General features: G+C 35.6%; 1 protein-coding gene across 1 annotated transcript in view; it reads right to left on the bottom strand.

Moving 5' to 3' along the window:
• GRID2 (glutamate ionotropic receptor delta type subunit 2) overlaps positions 1-13933 on the bottom strand; it is a 1506291-nt gene that overhangs the window by 684712 nt on the left and 807646 nt on the right. The gene's annotated exons all lie outside the window — the stretch shown is intronic.

The raw sequence follows: 13933 nt of genomic DNA on the forward strand, positions 1-13933 counted from the left end.
CTACAGTCCAAGGGGCTGCAAAAGAGTTGGACACAACTTACAACTAAAACACACACACACACACACACACAGGCATACCAACTATTTCTTTGTCATACACAAAAAGTCAGAATGATTTTTTTCACATGTACTGTGTACCTGGAGAGGTAACACAACATAGTATACTCCTTAAGAATGGTCTAGACTTGGCTTTGCTCTTTCTTGCTGTGTGACCTGGGCTACTTTCACAATCTCTTTGTAGCTCATTTTTCTTTTTTGTAAAATGAAGTCAAACATTTACATCTACCTCTTATAATTGGTATGAGGATTAAATGTGTTGATATGTAAAAAACACTTATGTGTTGCTGCTGCTGCTGCTGCTAAGTCACTTCAGTCGTGTCCGACTCTGTGCGACCCCAAAGACGGCAGCCCACCAGGCTCTCCACTCCCTGGGATTCTCCAGGCAAGAACACTGGAGTGGGTTGCCATTTCCTTCTCCAGTGCATGAAAGTGAAAAGTGAAAGTGAAGTCGCTCAGTCGTGTCCGACTCATCGCAACCACATGGACTGCAGCCTACCAGGCTCTTCCATCCATCAGATTGTCCAGGCAAGAGTACCGGAGTGGGTTGCCACTGCCTTCTCCACTTAGGTGTTAGGCACATTAAAAAAAAAAAAAAAAAAAAAAAAAAAAAACACCTCAATAAATGTTAATTACTGCTAATGGCAACTACTTTACAATGTTCAGAATCAACTCAGATTTCTTGCCACCAATTAGTTATGCTTTATCAGTTTATGTATACAATTAATTGCTTTTTGCGGTTCCATTTATTTTGTGTTAAAAATTTATTGTGTGCTAAAATTAGATCATACTGATTTGGCTATCTGATGGCAAGTCCAGAGACTATAACATAAACTTGCAGTTGAAGATAGAGAGATAAGTATTACTTGAAAACCAACTGTATTCTTTCCAAAAAACAACTAATTATGAACACTGTTGAAAATAAAAGTGAAGTTGCTCAGTTGTGTCCGACTCTTTGCCACCCTATGGACCATAGCCTACCACGCTCCTCCGTCCAAGGGATTTTCCAGGCAAAATACTGGAGTGGGTTGCCATTTCCTTCTCCAGAGGATCTTCCCCACCCAAGGATGGAACCCCGGTCACCTGCTTTGTAGGCAGACGCTTTACTGTCTGAGCCACAAGGGAAGTCATATATGAACACTGTTAGAAAATAGTAATGGAGAAGGCAATGGCACCCCACTCCAGTACTCTTGTCTGGAAAATCCCATGGATGGAGGAGCCTGGTAGGCTGCAGTCCATGGGGTCACTAAGAGTCGGCCATGACTGAGCGACTTCACTTTCACTTTTCACTTTTATGCATTGGAGAAGGAAATGGCAACCCACTCCAGTGTTCTTGCCTGGAAAATCCCAGGGATGGGGTCGCACAGAGTCAGACACGACTGAAGTGACTTAGCAGCAGCAGCAGAAAATAGTAAAAATGTAAAAAATAATGACTAAGTTAACTAAAATTAAAAGGCAAACAATCTACTTAGATGGACAAATGCATATTAATCATTCCTTTAATTTTTTTATCTGTGGATTGAAGAAACTATTATACCCATCTCACTGGATTCTTTGAGGATTATACAAGACAGCCTATAGAGTGATTATTATAGTCTCAGACATCTGAAAAGGGTCCAGTGAATGTTGACTAGCTATTATTAGAGGAAAAGTGAAATGCAGGTGTCATATGCCAGCAATAAAAATTCTATAAAACAGTTTTAGTTTTTCAAACACTGAATAGCTCTAGATCAATAATATTAACCAGGGATGATTTTAATATGGCCACCCCATCGCCTTTGACTGTGTGGATCACAATAAACTGTGGAAAATTCTGAAAGAGATGGGAATGCAAGACCACCTGACCTGCCTCTTGAGAAATCTGTATGCAGGTCAGGAAGCAACAGTTAGAACTGGACATGGAACAACAGACTGATTCCAAATAGGGAAAGGAGTACATCAAGGCTGCATATTGTCACTCTGCTTATTTAACTTATATGCAGACCACATCATGAGAAACGCTGGGCAGGAGGAAGCACATGCTGGAATCAAGACTGCCGGGAGAAACATCAATAACCTCAGATATGCAGATGACACCACCCTTATGGCAGAAAGTGAAAAAGAACTAAAGAGCCTCTTGATGAAAATGAAAGAGGAAAGTGAAAAAGTTGACTTAAATCTCAACATTCAGAAAACTAAGATCATGGCATCTGGTCCCATCACTTCATGGCAAATAGATGGGGAAACAGTGGAAACAGTGTCAGACTATTTTTGTGGGCTCCAAAATCACCGCAGATGGTGACTGCAACCATGAAATTAAAAGATGCTTCCTCCTTGGAAGGAAAATTATAACCAAGCTAGACAGCATATTAAAAAGCAGAGACATTACTTTGCCAACAAAGGTCCATCTAGGCAAGGCTACAGTTTTTCCAGTGGTCATGTATGGATGTGAGAGTTGGACTATAAAGAAAGTTGAGCGCCAAAGAATTGACACTTTTGAACTGTGGTGTTGGAGAAGACTCTTGAGAGTCCTTTGGACTGCACGGAGATCCAAGCAGTCCATCCTAAAGGAGATCAGTCCTGGGTGTTCATTGCTAATGCTGATGTTGAAGCTGAACCTCTAATATTTTGGCCACCTGATGCTAAGAGCTGACTCATTTGAAAAGACCCTGATGCTGGGAAAGATTGAGGGCAGGAGGAGAAGGGGACGACAGAGGATGAGATGGTTGGATGGCATCACTGACTCAATGGACATGGGTTTGGGTGGACTCCGGGAGTTGGTGATGGACAGGGAGGCCTGGCATGCTATGGTTCATGGGGTCGCAAAGAATCAGACATGACTGAACTGAACTGAAGTGAACTGAACCCTATCTCCAACTAATGGGAACATCTGGCACTTTTTTGACTGCCATGTTTGGTGTCTACTGAGTAGGGATATTGCTGAACAGATTACACTGCGCAGGACAGCATTCCAAAACAAAGACTTATCTGGGTCAATGTGTCAGTAGTGCCAAAGCTGAGATATTTCTGAAATATTTCTAGGTAAAAACACTTTCGTTCATCTCTGAAGTATTAATCCATTTAACACACTTTTTTGGAACTAAAGTCTAGACTTACTATGTAAGTTCAAACAAACTATAAGGAAAATTTAGTATATGTTTCTTTCATAAAGCTGGTAACTCACATTAGGAGGTTAGTTTCTTACCGGAAATCAGTTCCTTCCCAACGTGTCTTATGTCACCTGTATAATGATTCAGAAGCCTGGTCCTTCTTTACTAGGTTTTCAGCTAGTCCCCAACCTGAATCAGCCATCGTTTTTTTTTTACTTCATTTTTCCCCATGGCCTGCACATACAGTCTACTAACCACTCACAGAAAAATGAATTAGAATCTATTGATTCCACTATGCATTCGACCCAAATGCAATTGAGCATTTCTGTTACCTTTAAAATTCTCTGCATTTTTATCCTTCCTTACTGCCTCTCTTACAAATATATTTATAAAAGTGATCCTACTTCATTTCAATAATTCTACATTGATTCTTTTCCTGTATATTACATCATCATCTTCTCTTTCCACATGAGTTTCCATACTTAGAAAACATCTTCCTTGAAGTAGGTGTCTTCCCATGATACAGCACTATGTGGTCCTCCTTTTTGCTTCCAGACTTCAATGAGATGCCCCTTACTCTGCTTATTTGCTAACAACACTTTATTTCCTTACAATCTTTATTTTTTCCTCACAAAATTTTAACAGAAATGTTTTTTCAAAGTTCACCAATGATCATCACATTGACAAATACGACAGCTTTTCCTTAGGACTGTTGGGTTCCATTCTTTCATTTTCATCGGTCACATGCATGTCTCAATCTAGATGTTCCAGAATAACATCAAATTTATGACTGAAATTTTATCTAATTATCTCAAAATCTGTTCCTTTTTTATACTTCTGATTTCATAACATTGACATCATTGAAACTCAGACTTGAAACATAGGATCCATCTTTTTTCCTATGTCTCAACCGCATTTCACATACCTAATCAATTTCCAAGTCTACTAACACCATTGCATTTTCTTATTTACTCTACTCTATAGTTCTAGAGCACTGTACAACTAAGACTTGTTAAATTTTTGCTAGGTATGAACATTATTCTACACATTCTATTTTCATTACCAAATATGGACTTGAAAATAACTGAGATCCAGGAATTACTCTATTTTATAAATGAGGAAAACAAAGCTAAATGATTTTAAGTGACTTGGTCAGAGCTACACAGCTATTTAAGAGTGAAGCATAAACTGAATTCAAACTCCATGATCATGATGCCTTTGTAGCCAGTCTCCTTCTTTAGGTTTGACATTCAAAGTTTTTCACATACCAGTCTGATACAATTAAGGTTTTACATCCTAAAATTCTACTTCCCTTAGCATGTGTCCCCTGTCCCACCCAGCTTCCTGCAATTTTCCTTCTCAGTATCTTTATACATGCTGTTCTTCATTCACAGAAGGATACCTTTCTACAAAATTGCCTTAAATCCAAGTAATAAATATGAATTTCAAGAATTGACTTAAATGTTGCCTCATCAAGTAATATACATATTTAAAATAATTCATGTTTGAAATTAATGGACCCATATGTTCACATAATTTTAGTGTTGGGCAGACACATATAGGTTTAATATTTGAATCCTCTTATGCTACAGTTTTGTGTATTCTATTAAAAATAGAGTTTGCTCTAAAACTCAAATGAATCTTTTAAATTTTCTCAACCTAAACAGTTTATTTACTTCCTATGTATCTATATTACAGTGAGAAAAATTCTGAATAGAATTGTAGCTTAGGGCCATCTGCTTACTTTTTAACAAAGCTTCATGGTGGCTACACCTTAAAATCTGATCCCCTACAAATCTAAAGCATTGATTTTTGTCAGTAAGCATTTAAAGAATTGATTAAGTTCTAGGAGACTGATTCACACTAACCCAGGTTGGCAAATAGATTTAGACTCTAGTCCTAACTAAGATTCATTTGCCATGGCTGCTTAGAACAGCAGGGCAGAATGCAATAACCTATGTTTTGGTTTGGAAATGGAAAATAATGGTATTTATATCATGTATTTTTCATTATATACTAAGTGAATTTACTAGAAACTGGCATATTAATTAAATTACTAATTTATTTATTTGCAGCAAACATATCTTTCTATTGCTTAAATGCAGTGGCTCCCCATTCTCCCAGCTTCAAAGTGTAATGGGAATGAGAATGGGAGCAGAAACAAGAGGTACATAATTTTGAAATTATTTCACTCAGACCATGGTTAAGGCCTAAGAAATTGTGCCTGGCATTGACAGAGAAACCTTTGTATGTTGGCAAGTCCTTGCCTTCTAAGTCTGATATCTTCTTTTCTAAGCAGTAACAGACAAACAGTGGCAAGTCTTGATCCTCGAATTTATCATTAGGTCTATTTTACCTAATCTCTTTGTTTTTATTTGTCCACATTACTTCATGGAGCAAAAAGTCAATATAAATTTAATCAGTCTTGGATCCATTCACATTACAAATTTGCTTTGATAGGACTATAATAAGTTACAATAAGAATTTCTTAAAGTAGAGAAGGTGTCTCAGTTACCGCATAACAAAGGAAAAAAAATTTTTTTCTAGGCCTGTGTAATTTTACACATTATCTACAAACTTTGTGCATAGTCACTCAGTCATGTCCGACTCTTTGTGACCCCATGGACTGTAGCCCACCAGGCTCCTCTGTCCATGGGGATTCTCCAGGCAAGAATACTAGGTGGCTTTCCATGAGCTCCTCCAGGGCATCTTTCCAACCCAGGAATAGAACCCAGGTCTCCTGCATTGCAGGCAGATTCTTTACCGTCTGAGTCACCTGGGAAGCCCATCTACAAACTTGGTTTGATTAAATTTTTAGATAGAAATTTTGTCTTTATTTTCAATTCCCTCTGGGGGTTGAGAAGAGTAACTTAAGTGCTTATTTTCTTGTGGTTTTACTATGTTCTATGTTTACAACATTTTTCTTATCAATTTGTCTGTTCCTTGGAGGCTAGACCCATATATCTTTAATGATTGTATTCCTAGCAGTGCCTTTCACATTATTTTACACAGAAAAGCTTTAAACACATTGTCTGAATGAATGAATAAATGAATACTGAATTAGAGAAGGATTTGAATTCCTTTGTCTTAAAAGCTGAAGCAATTGTGATTTCATATTTCAAATAAGTACAGCTTTCATTTATGTTCAGGTATTTTATTTTTTAACTTCATTTAAATAAATAGAATAGAATGAAAATGTTGAATTCATCAAAAAGTTATAGAAAATAAAAACCATCAAATTAGATTTGCCAAAATTGTTAAACGACCTTCAGATTATTAGGAGGAATCAGTAGCAAACTGTCTATCAAGATCAATACCCAAGTCAGTTGTCACAGAAAAGAGGTGAATCGGATCCATCTTATTTGGAAATTTGGACTCACTGGAACCTAATTCCCATCTTCAGGGAGGACTTCTGAGAGTTAAATAGAACTCCAACCAGAAAAGCAAATACTAAGGCGCTTTCAGGCCTCGTTAACACAAGTAAGATTTGTCATGCATGATTTTGGTCAAGTGGAAGTAAAATAAACTTGATACTTTCTCATTTGAAAAATAAAAGTCCAAAGCTGTGGGTTGGCTAGTAACAGAACTGCCTTTCAGTTCAATATAATACTGAGCTAAAGTAAAAACTTGGATTTGAGAAAAATTTAATCATAATTGATAACTATAATAAAAGACTAAATAAGGGATGAAGCAGATTTTGTTGGATGGTTTGATGGATTTTTTTTACGCCAGTTAAATTATTTTCTTCTCTTATAATTCTATGCCATTGTAAAGATCATATCCATATAGAGCAGTTGTATTTTTGAGTGACTGGCCATTAGCTGCTACTTGATGCATGCCTACTGAGCCCATGAAAAGAGTTACAACTTTTATTATAGAAACCAGCACCATTAACTTTTGTTATTATAGGATCATAGAAAGATATTTATTGCAACAAAATCATCAATATAGCCTTTCATTATCTACTTAAGTCATATGCTTCATGTTAAGAGAGAAAAAAAGATAGACATAAGATGCGGTATAGGAATAATGGCCCTATACTTCAAGTACACTAATTAACTTCCTTTTTTATTCAATCTAACCTTATTTTCCATTCAGGTACATTGATCCTGTGTTGAAATGAATAACAGACAACATAGGAAAAATAAGTATTTCTCTACCACCTACCATGAAAAATAATTTGAAATGAAATTCAGATTTGAATGTAAATGATAAAACAAAATGTCTAGAAAAAAATGAGAATATGTCTTCATGATCTTGGAATAGAAAGCTTTCTTTTAAAAAAAGACAAAAAGCACTAACTATAAAGAAAGCAAATTAATAAGGGACTGCATTAAAAATAAGATGTCCTATTCATCAAAATTTACCATATATAGGATGGAAAGACAGTCAATAGGAGAAAGGTTAAAATATATTTGCAAATGGACTTTTATCCCTAATATATATAAAGATCCTAATAATCATGGGGGAAAAATAAAATGACTTGAATAGGCAGTTCATATAGCAAAATATTAAAAAGTCAATAAATACATAATAACTCATCCATCAGGAAAAAGCAGATTAAAAATAAAATATGAATCTAGTACATATACACCAGTATAAATAAAATGAAGAAGAAGGGAAATAACAAGTGTTGGTAAGGAAGTAGAAAATTGAAATACTTTTGTCTGCTCCCAGTAGAAGTCCAAATTGGTGTAAATTTTTGGAAAACTGGCTGTATCAGCTAGCATTAATAAGTGACATAATTTATGCATACCTCTTGAGCTAGACATTTCATTCCCAACAAAAATATACACATATAAAGAAAACACAAATAGACCAACTATTTGTAATGAGCAAAACTTGAAAAAAAATCATCAATAAAAGTTACATAGACTGTGGCATATTCAGAGCAATAAAATGAATAGTTTTCCTACCTATTTCAACGTGGATAAACCTTATAAACATAATGTTGAGCAAAAGAAAACAGACAAAAGACATACTTAGTATATTTCTATGCATATACAATTTAATATAAATTGTAACTAGTTTATTGTGTTTTAAATCAATTTAATGGTTATACTTTCAAGAAGGTTATAACCAAGTGGGGCCCAGGAAGGGACTCTGGGAGTGCTAGTTATGTTATTTCTTGATTTGGGTGCTGGATGCATGGATATTTGTTAAGTTGTACTTCACAGTTATATGTACTATAATTATGTACATTAAATTTAAATAAAAAGTGTACTTCAAAAATGTATATCAATCATCTATGAACACTGTATTATTATAGAGACTTTCATGCAAGGAATATATTTGGGGAAAAATTATAGTCAAGTTTCTTTGTCTAATATCATTACATTAGCCTTGTCCTAAAAATGGACATTGCATAATATCTCCAAATAATTTCTTTTTCTTGGTAAAAATTGGGTTGTTTGACTAGCTACTAGATAACTATCACAGTAATTTGAATATTCAGGGTACTCCTTTGATGACTAGGAAACTTTCTATATTCCTTGAGACAACTTATTTTCTAAACCATCATAAAGGCTTATTTCTGGCAAGCTGCTTATACATTTGAAGAAGTAACTTTGCCTTTTTGTTGTTTGACATGATCAAAGTTCTCTGGGATATAGTAAAACAGAGTGGAAACTATTTCATAAAGTGTGATTAAGGAATAAAAGATAATTCCCTTTTATTATTGCTGAATAAACAGATTTCATGTAACAGATTTATTATTGCTGAATAAACAGATTTCAGGTTCTTCTGAAAATTTGAAAAAAAAATGCAAATAGACAATGATATTCATTACCATTTAAGTAACAGAACTTCTCATTTTCAAAGAATTGAATTTTCTTCTCAAACCTGAAAACTAAATGTTAAGATCCAAAAATTCTGATGTATCCATCCTTTCTGGAAAAGGTTTAAATTATGTAACACCCATAGTAACATTTTTCCTATATAAAAAATACTGTTTTTTCAAAATATCATCCTAATCTATATCTAAATCAAACCATGTGAGCACTCTTGTTTCACCATATTCATTTCAAGGACAGTTACAGGAACATTGTGATAATTTTCCATCAATATCACAGCAGGCTGATTTACTCAGCAGCACATAACTGCAGTATTTTTATTAAAGCTTTGAAATCTTCAATGAGAGGTGGAGCACTAATTGTGGACATGTAATATATTAAATTTCTAAGACTTCAAAGGGAGCATAATTAACTCAATGCCATATAATTGCTCCAGGGACAGAAAAAAAAAAGATGCAAACAGAACTGATATGCCCATTTTCCCCCTTAGGAATTAAATGACAATGCTAAGTGAGCAATTTCTTTTTTAAAACTCATTCTTTTGAATTTTAAGTTGATATTTTCTTTGACTATTTTAACAACTTTCCATGACAACTTATAAAATATAGGAACCAGTGAAGCTGGGAGTTCTGCTATTCCCTTTCTTTGACCAGAATTTCTTATTTCCTCTTCCCCCTCTCTTCAGTGTTTATTGAACCTGTTTCTTTGACTTCATCATAACATTTAGATCCTTTCTCTTTCCCATTATTCCAATGCATCAGTTCCTCTCTAGTGTCATTTGCCTTTCTATCCATCATGTAATCCATTGTAAGTCATTTCTATATCTCATAGGACCTGGGAGTCATGTAACCCGTTGACCTGCTGACAAGTTACTTTACCAGTTTCCAGCTCTGCACATCCCCTAGCATCCACTATCAGCGCTAGTTGCCAAGATGTTGAACGTGGCTGGAGGAAGTTGGAGAATAGAACGGGTTACATCTAAGGAGGTCTTTAATTTTCTCAACTGTAAATTTGGAATTTGGGCAAAATGTTACATGTTGTACTTTACAGATCTAAAATGTTTAAGAAATACTATCAACTATAACAACAGCTCTTTAAAGTGTCTTCTGATAATCTCCAAAACTCTGAAAGAACATTCTGGAATTTATAACTGAAGAAAGTCAATTGAGATACCTTTCAAACCCCAATAAAATATAAGGGATTGAATAGATATGTAAACAAATAGCCATGAGAAAAAGGGACAGAAACCATCTGAAAAGTGGTTTTTTTTTTTTAATAAATTACTGAAATGGCAGAAAGCAAAGATGAAATAAAGAGCCTTTTGATGAGGGTGAAAGAGAGAGAGTGAAAAAGCTGGTTTAAAACTCAACATTCAGAAAACTAAGATCATGGCATCCAGTCCCATCTCTTCATGGCAAATAGATGAGGAAACAATGGAAACAGTGACAGACTTAATTTTTGGGGCTCCAAAATCACTGTGGACAGTAACTGAAGCCATGAAATTAAAAAACACTTGCTCCTTGAAAGAAAAGCTATGACAAACCTAAACAGTGTATTAAAAAGCAGAGACATTACTTTGCTGACAAAGTTCGTATAGTCAAAGTTATGGTTTTCCAGTAGTCATGTATGGATGTGAGTGCTGGACGATAAAGAAGGCTGAGCACTGAAGAATTGATGCTTTCAAATTGTGGTGCTGGTGAAGACTCTTCTGACTCCCTTATACAGCAAGGAGATTAAACTAGTCAATCCTCAAGGAAATCAACACAGAATACTCATTGAAATGCTTTATGCTGAAGCTAAAGCTCCAATACTTTGGCCACCTGATGTGAAGAGCTGATTCACTGGAAAAGACCCTGATGCTGAAAAAGATGGAGGGTAAAATGATAACAGGGCAACAGAGGATGAAATTGTTGGATGGCATCACTGACTCAATGGACATGAGTTTGAGCAAACTCCTGGAGATACTGAAGGATGGGGAAGGGCGGCAGATGTAGTTCATGGCATTGCAAAGAGTTGGACATGACTTAACTACTGAACAACAACAATTAGAAAAAGAAAAGCAGATGAAGTAGTGATATTTGCCGAAGTATGGTAGGAGAAGCCAGGATTTGATGCCATCATAGGGGCAGCAACGGAGCACAGGAGTGTCCTGCCAAGTCCTAGCAATTCTGATGCCTGGAAATGCCAAGCCAATTGGCAGGCAGGAGTGAAGTGGGGAACTGAAAAGTATGGGAGTAGGTTTATGTTTTATAAATTTCTGTGAACACTGAATTAGTAAATATCAACCCATTGCTACTAGATGATACACGGGATTTGAATTTTGCAAACCTTTTTGGTTTTATAAATGTTTTTATTTGGGGCTTTCCCAGTGCCTCAGTGGTAAAGAATCTGCCTGCAATGCAGGATACCCAGTTCGATCCCTGAGTGGGGAAGATCCCCTCGGGGAGAGCATGGCAATCCACTCTAGTATTCTTGCCTGGAGAATTCCATGGACAGGGGAGCCTGGCAGGCTACAATCTGTAGGGTCACAAAGAGTTGGACAGACTGAAGTGACTGAGCACTCACACACACATGTTTCTATTTAAAGATGCTCTATGTTTTGTAAAGATCTTACAGAAAAACCTGAATGAATTATTGTTTTGTCTAAAAAAAGCAATTATTTCTGAAAAGTATAACTGGATGGACAATTAGGTAGACCAAAGGATTCTTGCTTTTCATTATAAAATCCTCAATCGTATGTCCTTTTTAAAATGCTGTCCATCTCCCCGCCCACCTCTTTCTCTCACACACACGAGTGCACGCACGCACACACACACACACACATAAACACACAGAATGAAGTTTCATTTGCCTATCACTATCTGCCTAATACATTCTTATTCATTTTGTAGCACTCTGGTAAAGCAAATTCTCTGTGAAACATTTCCTGACCTCAGCCAAACTCCTTGCAGACTTAGTGAGTTCTCCTATGGAATTCCAGAGCACCATTTACCCATCATTATAATAGTATTTTTCTTTCACATTTTATTATTTAGTTACACACTTGTCTCCTCCACTAAATAAGTAATCCTCTAAGTCAGTAACTATTCTGTGTGTCTCCAGATCTCTGATGCTACTTGCCTTTTAAATTTGATGCTACTTGCCTTTTGAATGAGCTGTGTCTAGGACTTAAGGGGTCAGTCTGTTCTCTAAGTGGGAGATGTTTCTAGAACTAATGAGAAAGCAGAATCAAGGTGCAGTGTTTGAGAACAGCCAAAGGAGCAGCAGGGACCACTATATAGATCAGAGAAGAGTATAAAGGCTTGAGACTTTAAACCCAGCCCATAGTTTAGAGATTATGGATACACAGAGACTATACATAAAATCAGTAATTGTGAAGGACAAAATGAGTGGGGAAAATGGTGGTTGGGTAGAGGAAGGGAGATATATTTCTCAGGAAAATCATAAACATAGATTTATGTATTTGAGAAAAAAGATGGAAGCAGCAGATTATTACAAGTGTCAAGGCTCAGAGTTAAGAACAGGGGGCCATAGCCCCTGCTACGTGTCGGGTAGATACTATATACTACTAGATACATATGTACACCTAGAAAATATGATCTAGAAGTTACCATTGCTTAAGCATCTGTTAGGTGCCAGCTGTTCAATCACTCCTTTAAGGCTTATTATATCTCATTAATCTACAGTACAAATATAATAAATTGAAATCAATAATATTCCCATTTTACTGATGACAAAATGGAAGCTCAAAGCTATTAAGTAATTTGTGGGCATCACATGACCAGAACGTGACTGGCATGGTCTTGTACCTGTGTCTTGACTACCATTTCTCTTTGTGAATTAGTACTCATGCCACTGGGTCTGGTTCAAACATGCCCTCTCAATGAAGCCTTCTCTGATCTTCCCAACCAAAAGTGACCATAGATACTTCAACCTTATTTATTATAATTTTAAGATTCCAATTTATATTATATGCCCTTATATATTTGCCTTCAGCCTTCTAGCAGATTTTGTCTTTCTCGAAGGAGAGAACAAACTCTTGTAAAATTGAAAATACTCTTTCTATTGGGGAAACATTTAGTGGTTCAATGAGACTCTCTGAGTTACTTGCTAGACCTAGAAAGGTCAAAGTTCTATATTTGATCTTAAACTGAATAACAAAGCTTTCTATTAAAATAAAAAATGCATTATAGGTATTTTCCAAGTTTTATTCTTCTTAGTGATTTATATTCTGCTTCAAGTTCTCTGATACCAATTATATAGAGTGTCAAAGAACTTCTAACACATTCTTAATTTGGAGGCTTTACATCAGTACTTTGGGAGCTAAAGAAAACATATTGCAGAAGTGAAGAAAACTATATTAGTGAAATAAAGCCACCCCAAATTTTAAAACTAATAATAAAATCCATGTGAAAGTATGTAACATCATGACTAATTTCAGCACTATATATAGTCAAAAAGTGATCACAAAAATTACTTGACAATAATCTTTTTTAAGGGAATAGCAAAGATTTTAGAATATAGAGATTGAATAGTCTCAACTGTATTTTTACAAAGTTTCAGAGCTTCTAGCCAAAGGTACAGATACAATTAAAATTTTGACGATCCAGCACCATAAAATGCACAATGGTCATCACTTTGCAGAGTTTCAGACAGTTTCAATTATTTGTCTTGCTACAGAGTTCTGAATATAGAGGAGAAGAACCTGCTAAATGTTTTCATAATAGGAATCATGTTTAGGCAATAATAGCTTTAACTCAAATAAATCTTTTCTCAGAAGTAAAATTTTAACTTGCATAAAAAAATTAAGTATCAATATTAGACAATTTGTGAAATCCATTCAGGTAAGCAGCACTTTTAAATCCCCATAAGAATTCTTAAAGTCATCCTGGATAGGTGCCTAAATACATATAAATACAAAGCATTCTTAGCAATTAACTGGACAGTACGGGGTAAATGTGATGAACAAGGAATTCACTGTGCTACCTCAATTAG

This window comes from Muntiacus reevesi, chromosome 16 (assembly GCF_963930625.1).
Source record: "Muntiacus reevesi chromosome 16, mMunRee1.1, whole genome shotgun sequence".
NCBI classification, from domain to species: domain Eukaryota; kingdom Metazoa; phylum Chordata; class Mammalia; order Artiodactyla; family Cervidae; genus Muntiacus; species Muntiacus reevesi.